The sequence below is a fragment of the Oncorhynchus nerka genome, linkage group LG27 (assembly GCF_034236695.1).
Source record: "Oncorhynchus nerka isolate Pitt River linkage group LG27, Oner_Uvic_2.0, whole genome shotgun sequence".
NCBI classification, from domain to species: Eukaryota; Metazoa; Chordata; class Actinopteri; order Salmoniformes; family Salmonidae; genus Oncorhynchus; species Oncorhynchus nerka.
This window is the reverse complement of record NC_088422.1, coordinates 22675275-22685136: the sequence shown is the minus strand read 5'-3', so window position 1 is coordinate 22685136 and position 9862 is coordinate 22675275.

Below are 9862 nucleotides of genomic sequence, written 5' to 3'. Positions count from 1 at the left end.
CCTTAAATCTGGTCCCAATTCCGAAAGCACTTTAGCCTTAAAAAGCAATTTGCTTCTCCCATTAACATATTATAATTTCTTCCCAGCGCCACAGATTGACAGATTGATCCAATTCTGGCATAGGAATGGTCTGGTGACCTATTTGTCGATAACACATTAGTATCATGCGATACTCTGATGGTTGACCATAATATTCCCAATACCCACTTTTTTTTAGATACCTGCAAACTCACAGCTTCGCCAAAACATATTTCCCTTCATTTCCACTCAAGCCCACTAAGTGTCCATTTTGGAGGTGCTTAGATCTTAACCCGTATCTGAAGGGCACAATCTCCAGATTATATGACATAATACAAAACATTGATCAGCCTTCCTTTGCAAATAAAACATCCGCATGGGATCACGACATGGGTGGCGAGCTACCTGATGATATATGGCAACACAGTATTAAACGTATCCACACCTCATCATTTTGCATAAGGCATGGTCTCCTTCAGTTCAAAGTTTTGTACTGTCTCCATTACTCAAATGACAGATTGGCAAAAATATATCCAAATGTTGACCCCAAGTGTTTGAGATGCCACCAGAGTCCAGAGACTGCGGGACACGTTTTGGTCATGCCAATCTTTGAGTGGCTTCTGGGACCGCATTTTTGAGGCACTCTCACATATGTGTAATACAACTGTTAGCCCCAACCCATTCACTCCCATTTTTGGGGTACTTCCCCTAGACCAGAATGCTACCGCACATCAGGCGAATGCAATAGCATCATTGCTAGCTCGCCGCCTTGTCCTCTTTCACTGGAAATCTGTAAAGCCGTCCTCCTTGCAATGGGTCAAGGAGGTCATGTCATCTCTGCCTCTTTTTACATTTTTTATTTTATTTAACCAGGTAGGCCAGTTGATAACAAGTTCTCATCAACAACTGTGACCTGGCCAAGATAAAGCAAAGCAGTGCAACAAAAACAACAACACAGAGTTACACATAAACAAATGTACAGTCAATAACACAAAATAAAATAAAAATCGAAAAAACTATGTACGGTGTGTGCAAATGTAGAAGAGTAGGGAGGTAGGCAATAAATAGGCCATAGAGGATAAAATAATTACAATTTAGCAATATACTGGAGTAATAGATGTGCAGATGATGATGTGCACGTAGAGATACTGGTGTGCAAAAGAGCAAGAGGGTAAGTAATAATATGGGGATGAGGTAGTCGGGTGTGCTATTTACAGATGGGCTATGTACAGGTACAGCGATCTGTAAGCTGCTCAGACAGCTGATGCTTAAAGTTAAAGAGGGAGATATAAGACTCCACCTTCAGAGATTTTTGCAATTCGTTCCAGTCATTGGCAGCAGAGAACTGTAAGGAAAGGCGGCCAAAGGAAGTGTTGGCTTTGGGGGTGACCAGTGAAATATACCTGCTGGAGCGCATGCTACGGGTGGGTGTTGCTATGGTGACCAGTGAGCTGAGATTAAGCGGGGCTTTACCTAGCAAAGACTTATAGATGACCTGGAGCCAGTGGGTTTGGCGACGGATATGTGGTGAGGGCCAGCCAACGAGAGCATAAAGGTCGCAGTGGTGGGTAGTATATGGGGCTTTGGTGATAAAACGGATGGCACTGTGATAGACTGCATCCAGTTTGCTGAGAAGAGTGTTGGGGTCTATTTTGTAAATGACATCGCCAAAGTCAAGGATCGTTTTACGAGGGTATGTTTGGCGACATGAGTGAAGGAGGCTTTGTTGTGAAATAGGAAGCCGATTCTAGATTTAATTTTGGATTGGAGATGCTTAATGTGAGTCTGAAAGAAGAGTTTACAGTCTAACCAGACACCTAGCTATTATAGTTGTCCACATATTCTAGTTCAGCACCTTCAAGAGTAGTGATGCTAGTCAGGCGGGAGGGTGCGGGCAGCAATCGGTTGAAGAGCAGGGAGGTGTGGAGGGATGGGAGGGAGGGAGGTGGAGGTGGAGGGAGGGGTAGAGGGAGGGGTGGAGGTGTGGAGAGAGGGGTAGAGGGAGGGAAGGATAGATGGGAGAATGAGGGGCTGGAGGTTGGGTGGAGGGATGGGAGGGAGGGAGGGAGGGGTGGAGGGATGGGAGGGAGGTGTGGAGGGAGGGATGGAGGGGTGGAGGGGTGGAGGTGTGGAGGGAGGGGTGGAAGTGTGGAGGGAGGGGTGGAGGTGGGGGTGTGGAGGGAGGGGTGGAGGTGTGGAGGGAGGTGTGGAGGGAGGGGTGGAGGGATGGGAGGGAGGGGTGGAGGTGTGGGAGGGAGGAATAGAGGGATGGATGGGAGGGAGGGTGGAGGGAGGGGTGGAGGTGTGGAGGGAGGGGTGGAGGAAAGGAGGGAGGAGTAGAGGGATGGATGGGAGGGAGTGGAGGGAGGGGTGCAGGGATGGGAGGGAGGTGTGGAGGAAGGGATGGAGGGAGGGGTGGAGAGAGGGGTGGAGGTGTGGAGGGAGGGGTGGAGTTGTGGAGGAAGGGGTAGAGGGAGGGGTGGAGGTGTGGAGAGAGGGGTGGAGGGAGGGAAGGATAGATGGGGAATGAGGGGTTGGGGTTGTACTGTTTTTATGTTCTCATATCTGAAAATCTATAAATAAAGTAAAAAATATATCATAATTGGGCCCAGTTTTTTTGTGTGACTTGGGTGTGGACATGATATAAACCACATTTCCTCATATTTGATCATACACAGACATTTAGTATAAAATATTTTATATGTATTTATAAATGAGGCCCCAGGTTTTTGAAGCACCTCAAGGACCTACAGATACTGTAACTCTAACTTGATTGATTTCTGTCTCTGATGGGCAGGCTGTATGGTAGCATGCCCAGAAAGACTGTCACTAGTGTGGAGGAAGCCAAAGCCATAGACTTTGCTGTGTTATGGGACTTTGGGGGTCATTCATAATTTTTTTCACTTGTGTAATGTGTTTACTGTGTAACGTTACCACTAACATGACTCTTGCGCATGCTTTGTTTTTTAAGTTGTCGAGAAGTTGTTACTGCTAATTGAAATCTGAATCATAATTGTGTGTCCCAGGGCTACGCCCAGTATTCTGTACTCTTCTATATATGGCTAATACAACAGCCAGCGCACCATCGGCTGGCTCAAGTTCGGCATTCCCCTCTCCTACTTCCTGGTTGCCATGGGAACTGTGGCCTACAGCTAAATGGTGGTGATAAGGAAGTGAGTACCTTTATGATTACTGCTCTCACTGGTCCTCAAAGTGGTCCTCAAAAATAAAACAAATGTACTCATTAAAATAATATATTTAATGAAAACATGTAATCAATCATTTTATTAAATGTTGGCAACCATTTAGCCTAATTATAAAATGGGTTGTTTGGATGCTGGATGCTGATTGGTTGATAGCAAGGAGTTGTCCGTGATAATCCCTGGGTAATGCCTGTTTACAGTTCCTTTTGAATTATTAATGCAAAATGTTCTTACCTGCCTCTGTGTTTGAGTGTACATTCATTTATTAATGTATAGAGAGCAATAGTGTCTTTTTGTAGGCACTAACTCCACCATGGTTCGTTGGACAAGGCCTATGGGAAAACATTTTTTGTAGGGTTTTTGGATAAACGGCCAAAATAAGGTTGGTGGTAAACACAGGTTTAGGAGATCTTATACGTTTTGTGCTATGAGATCATTTGAATCAGCTAACATCACTTTTTGTGAATTTTGAAGCATTTATGTGATTTTAAAAAGCACATAAATCACAAAAAGTCTTCATAATTCATAAAGATCATATTAACCGACTGATATTTTCTCATAGAACAAAACGTATAAGATCACCTAAACCTAACCTCAGACCTTATTTTCAATGTATATCCCAAATTGAGAGTGGTACTCAGTAATGTGTTGTTTTGGATTTTCCCCTAAAATAACACTTTGTGTTCTAGGACAAAAAGTAAATCGATTTGTCACATTTTTTCCAGTAGTTTGTGCCCTGTTGCAAACAGGATGCATGTTTTGGAATATTTTTATTCTGTACAGGCTTCCTTCTTTTCACACTGCCAATTAGGTTAGTATTGTGGAGTAACTACAATGTTGTTCATCCATTCTCAGTTTTCTCCTGTCTCAGTCATTAAACTCTGTAACTGTTTTAAAGTCACAGTTACAGGACGCCTGTATCTTTGTAGTGACTGGGTGTATTGATATACCATCCAAAGTGTAATTAATAACTTCACCATGCTCAAAGGGATATTCAATGTCTGCTGTTTTATTTTGACCCATCTACCAATAGCTGGCCTTCTTTGTGACGAATTGGAAAACCTCCCTGGTCTTTGTGGTTGAACCTGTCTTTGAAATTCACTGCTTGACTGAGGGACTTTACAATTATCTGTATGTGTGGGGTACAGAGGTGAGGTAGTCATTCAAAAATCATGTTAAACACTATTATTGCACACAGAGTCCAAGCAACTTATTTTGTGACTTGTTAAACTAATGTTTACTCCTTAACTTATTTAGCCTTGGCATACAGATGGGTTGAAAAGTTATCGACTCAAGATATTTCAGCTTTTCAGTTTTTATTAATTTGTAAAGTAAAGTACAGATACCCCAAAAACGAATTAAGTAGTACTTTAAAGTATTTTTACTTTAGTACTTTACACCTCTGGTTGAGACTGCATGTGTCAATGTACCTGAGATGCTGGGCCGTAATGTGCTGTAACGTTCCCTAGGAGAAGGTGTTCAAGGCGTCAGGCTCCAACAACTTCTACATGGCTATGCTACTGGTCACCCTCTTCTGCTCAACGCTGCCGCCATCTATACCATAGTCACCCCCCCCCCCCCCTCTTTCCACTGTGGCCCCTTCAGGTAACAGAGAAACACCTGTATTCTGTATATGACAAGACACGCATGTAAACATGCACGCACACTCACACACACACACTCGCACGCACGCACACCAAGTTATTACATAATTAATGTTCTCTCCTTTCCTCTCCTCTGTTTCTTTCTTAGGAGAAAATGAGGATGGAGAAAGAGCGGCTATCATATTCCCCCTCCTGCAACCAGATCCACAGAATGCCTGGGACCCTACCAGGTAATCAACTGCAACCAGCACGCAGAGTTCAGAGGGTCCCAAACTCACAGAGACACTTACAGAGTATGACTGCTGTCACAAATGTGGAAATGGCAAGTACTTTATAGAGACACACACACACACACACACACACACATCTGATTTCCCAGCCTGGTTTGGGAAGGTGTTCAGCTACACCTCCAACCCTGGCCTGATGCTGCCTTTCCTGTTGCTCATGGTTTAGGTAGTCAGGCTATTGCTTCACATGGCAGTCCCCAGGCTATAGAATGTCTACCTATTCTATGTGGAATATATACAAGATGCAATATAAAAAATCATATTTGGTGTTTGTTTCCCCCCCCACACACACAGAGTTATGCCATTTATTTCAGCAGTCCACATCCAAAAGCCACAAACAAGCCAACCAGGAGTTAAGAAAGAAACTTCAAACTGGTAGTCTTAACAAAAAGGTTCTCACACTGTCTTTATCTATTTCAGCCAGTGTTTGTGGTACTTGCACTGACATAGTCTGTCCACCAGAGAGCAGCAACTGCCAGAGTATTTCATTTCACTGTTCAATAACAAGTGTCCCACAGTTTACCTGCATGTAGTTTACATTATCTGAAAATATAGTTTATAGTTTACCAAGCTACCAATTACTTCACTCTGGAAGAAGTTAAGCTACACTAAAGCTACCCTTAATAAAAATATAGTTTAATTAACTGAAGTTACTTTGAATGTCATAGACTACAAATTGCAAGAACCGAGCACTCTGGAGTCAGATGTTAACATAATGTGTAATTTAGCCTATTAAACACAAAAACGTTTCAAGTGAGAATTAGGCAGGTCTGATGGCGAAAAAGATAGGAAATTCTTGCCTACTTCCCTCATATTTTATTTTTGCCAAAAAGTAGTGTGTAGTTCCAGTAGTTACAGCTACACCCCTACATGGCAAACAAGTAATTAATTAACTACTGAAAACACTACCTAGATTTGAATTGAGTTAAACTACCACTAAGCTTCTGCAAAATGTAGTTAAATTACTAGTTGAACTACATGTTATAGGAAATAGCCAGGGATTTAGGGTATGACAGTATATCTAAACTACAATATTACAAATATCAAAAACATAAGCAGGAGGCAGACGAGTAGCATTTTGACATATATTTTTTTAGGTGGGGAATTGGAGGAAGTTATGGAACCACAGCCACTGGGTAAACAAAACATTATGTGTTCCCTGTAATATTGGTCATAAAGTTTGGTGCCATTCCTGTACAGTAGCTGCTTTTGCCCTCCAGCAAAATAAAGAGAGCAAGAAGAAGAGTAAAATAGCAGCCCTGAAAGGAGGCTTGAAAAGCTGGGTTAGAATCGCCGCGGTGACAGAGAAACAACAATGCCTCAGCAATCTCATAGGGGTGAAAAGAATAGCAGTGGACAAGTCATAATACCCATAAAAACATGGAAATGGTTCCAATGGTTTTTCCACCATTCATTTTTCACATTGTGAATTCAGCAAAAAATGTGAATTCATTGTGTGTTTGGTGTAGGCTTACCTTGGCGTGACATTTTGATAGCCGTGTAATTCTCTCTCAGACACGGTGATTATAAATATATTTGCCTCAATTTACTTTAAAATATTCGTAATGCTAATTGTTGATAAAAGTTCCCTTGTCTGACAGAGATTTGCATGGTTATCAAAACATCACGCCAGGGTAAGCCTGCACAAAACACAGACCTTACATGAAGTAGTTCTAAAATCCCAGATGGAAAAATTCATTGGGAAAAAATGCTTAATTAGCGGTTTTGTATTTGTTTCTGAAACTTTGATTCACACCAAGTTATTACATAATTCATGTTCTCCTACCTTTCCTCTCCTCTGTTTCTTTCTAAGGAGATAGAGGAGAAAATGAGGATGGAGAAAGAGCGGCTATCATATTCCCCCTCCTGCCACCAAATCCACAGAATGCCTGGGACCCTACCAGGTAATCAACTGCAACCAGCACGCAGAGTTCAGAGGGTCCCAAACTCACAGAGACACTTACAGAGTATGACTTCTGTCACAAATGTGGAAATGGCAAGTACTTTTTTTATATATATATATATATATACGCACGCACGCACGCACGCACGCACGCACGCACGCACGCACGCACGCACACACGCACACACACACACACACACACACACACACACACACACACACACACACACCAGCCCTGCATTCTCTGATGTCAGAGACAGAAAGTATAAGACACTTAAAGTGACTTTAAAATCAGCAACCTGTTCTCAGAGCATTTCGTATTATTATGTACATAAATCCGTGACATTCCATTTAGTATGATATGTATTCATTTGTGGATGTCCATCGTCCATTTCGTATGATATGTTGCGAATTGCAATTTGTACAATATGCTACGGATTTTCAAAACATGATATTTATTTTTTATTTAACCTTAATTACATGTTACAAATTCCAATTTGTTTTTTTTAACGTTAGCTAGGTGGCTAGGTGGCGAATGCTAACGTTAACTAAATGGATAATGTTAGCTAGGCTAGGGGTTAGGGTTAGGGGCTGGGTTAAGGTTAGGGTTAGCTAAAAGGGTTAAGGTTATGGTTAGGGGAAGGGTTAGCTAACATGCTAAGTAGTTGCAAAGTAGCTAAAAAGTAGTTTGAAAATGGCTAATTTGTTAAAATCCCCCCCAAAATCTCTAAATCTGTTGTAATTAGTGGCCTTACCAATAGTGAGTTGGATAATGAACTCTCTGAATATCTCAAAACTCATGGGTCAATCAGTCGTTTTTTCCGTGTGGATGACCCAATGTCTGAGTTCCACAAACACATGATAGTTGAGTTCACCTACGGCACATCTATGAAATTGTTAGAACCCATATTGCTTCTCAACTACAAGAGCCCTAGCCAAGTTGATGTTGTCTACCACGTGAAGGCTTTAGCTAGTGTACACCCCCGCCGCAAGTAGTGGCGCCACCAAGAGCTATCTCCAGGAACTGCAGACAATTTCCAAGTTGAGTGATCAACCTTTTGACGAGGTACTTCAAGAGGAATCATCCAAACTTAGTAAATCTGCCATATCTCCCTTGCCTGACAAAACTCCAAACCATTATACCGAGACAGATCCTGAATCAGAAGACTTAGCACCTGCACAACTGTATGAGAGCGGAACCCTGCCACACTCTGCTCTGCCTACAACCCAAAACCTGACCAATCCCATCTCATCACCAGTTACTCAACCGGCTGATGTAAAAATTAAATCAACATTCACTGTAAGTGACGCCAACCCCCCTGATGTGCAAATGGTCGTTGTTAGGAATGAGGAAGCTACGTTCCATCACCATGCATCGTCAAGACTCAGAGCATTCTCTGGTAGATCTCCGCATCCAAACAATGAAGCTGATTTTGACACCTGGGGTGCTAATGTAGAACTCATCTTAAGTGACCCTGGCATGTCAGACCTTCATCGTAGTAGAAGAATCCTTGATAGTCTTCTGCCACCAGCTGCAGACCTTACAAAGCATTTGAGTCATCAAGCATCAGCCACTGATTACCTTCAGCTGTTAGACTCAGCTTATGGCACAGTTGAAGATGGAAACAAGCACTCTGCAAAAAAATGGTAAGAAGCCGTCCAGCTACTTGCAAAGGTTACAGGTTACGCTGAGTATGGCCATGAGAAGAGGCAGTGTTCCAGCTGATGAACTCGATCGCCATCTTCTGAGGTAGTTCTGCCGAGGTTGCTGGGACAATGCTCTGATAACGGACCTCCAGCTGGAACAGAAGAAAAGCAAACCACCTTCATTTGCTGAACTGTTGCTCCTCCTTTGTATTGAAGAGGATAAGCACGAAGCAAAAGTAACTCACATGAAGCAACACATAGGTCCTTCCTCTGAGGATACCAGTGAAACTGAGCATTTAAAAAAACAGATAGCTGAACTCAAAAGTCAGCTCACAAACCTCAAGACACAAAAATCAAAACCCCCCAAAAGACCTACTACCAATGTAGCTCCTAGTAAAGCCAACACAAAACCAAATAATGGGAACCCTGTGAAGCTACCAAGTTCAAGCAACAAGCCTAACAGCAAGCCCCGGCCTTGGTATTCCTTTCAGTGCGGTGACGATGGCCACCTCACAGCAACCTGTGAAAGTGAATCCAACCCCTCATTGGTTGCAGCTAAAAAGAAACAACTTAGAGAAAGACAGCTCCAGTGGGAAGCTCAAAATTCCTCTTCAGATACCGAACAGTTAAACTGAGGCCAGCTCCTGTTGAGGGACAAACAGGAGCAGAGGATACCAATCCGCATCCCACTGTAACCAGAAGAGCCTCACTCAAACGTGTCTGCACCCATGAGCACACAGTCAAACTTCCCAAAGGGTTAGTTGGTACCAAGAGCACAGCACAAGTTACTATTGCTGGAAAGGAAACAAACTGGGCAGAAGAGAGCAATAGCATTCGCTAGCAGAGGGTTGACCTCTAGAGAATGGAAGTATCCAGCCCACAAGCTGGAATTCCTAGCACTTAAATGGGCATTTACAGAAAAGTACAGTGACTATCTGTATGGGAATGATTTCACAGCTATAACTGATAGTTATCTACTGACATATATCTTGACTTCTGCCAAACTAGACGCCACAAGTTACAGGTGGTTGTCTGCCCTCTCCACCTACTCATTCAAGCTGCAGTACCGTGCAGGTAAGCAAAATTGAGATGCCGATGCACTTTCAAGACATCCTCATAGCCAGATTTCAGACGATTCCACCTTTCAGAAGGAGCAGGAAAGAGTCCATCAATTTACTCTCCTTCATCTGGAAGAATCAG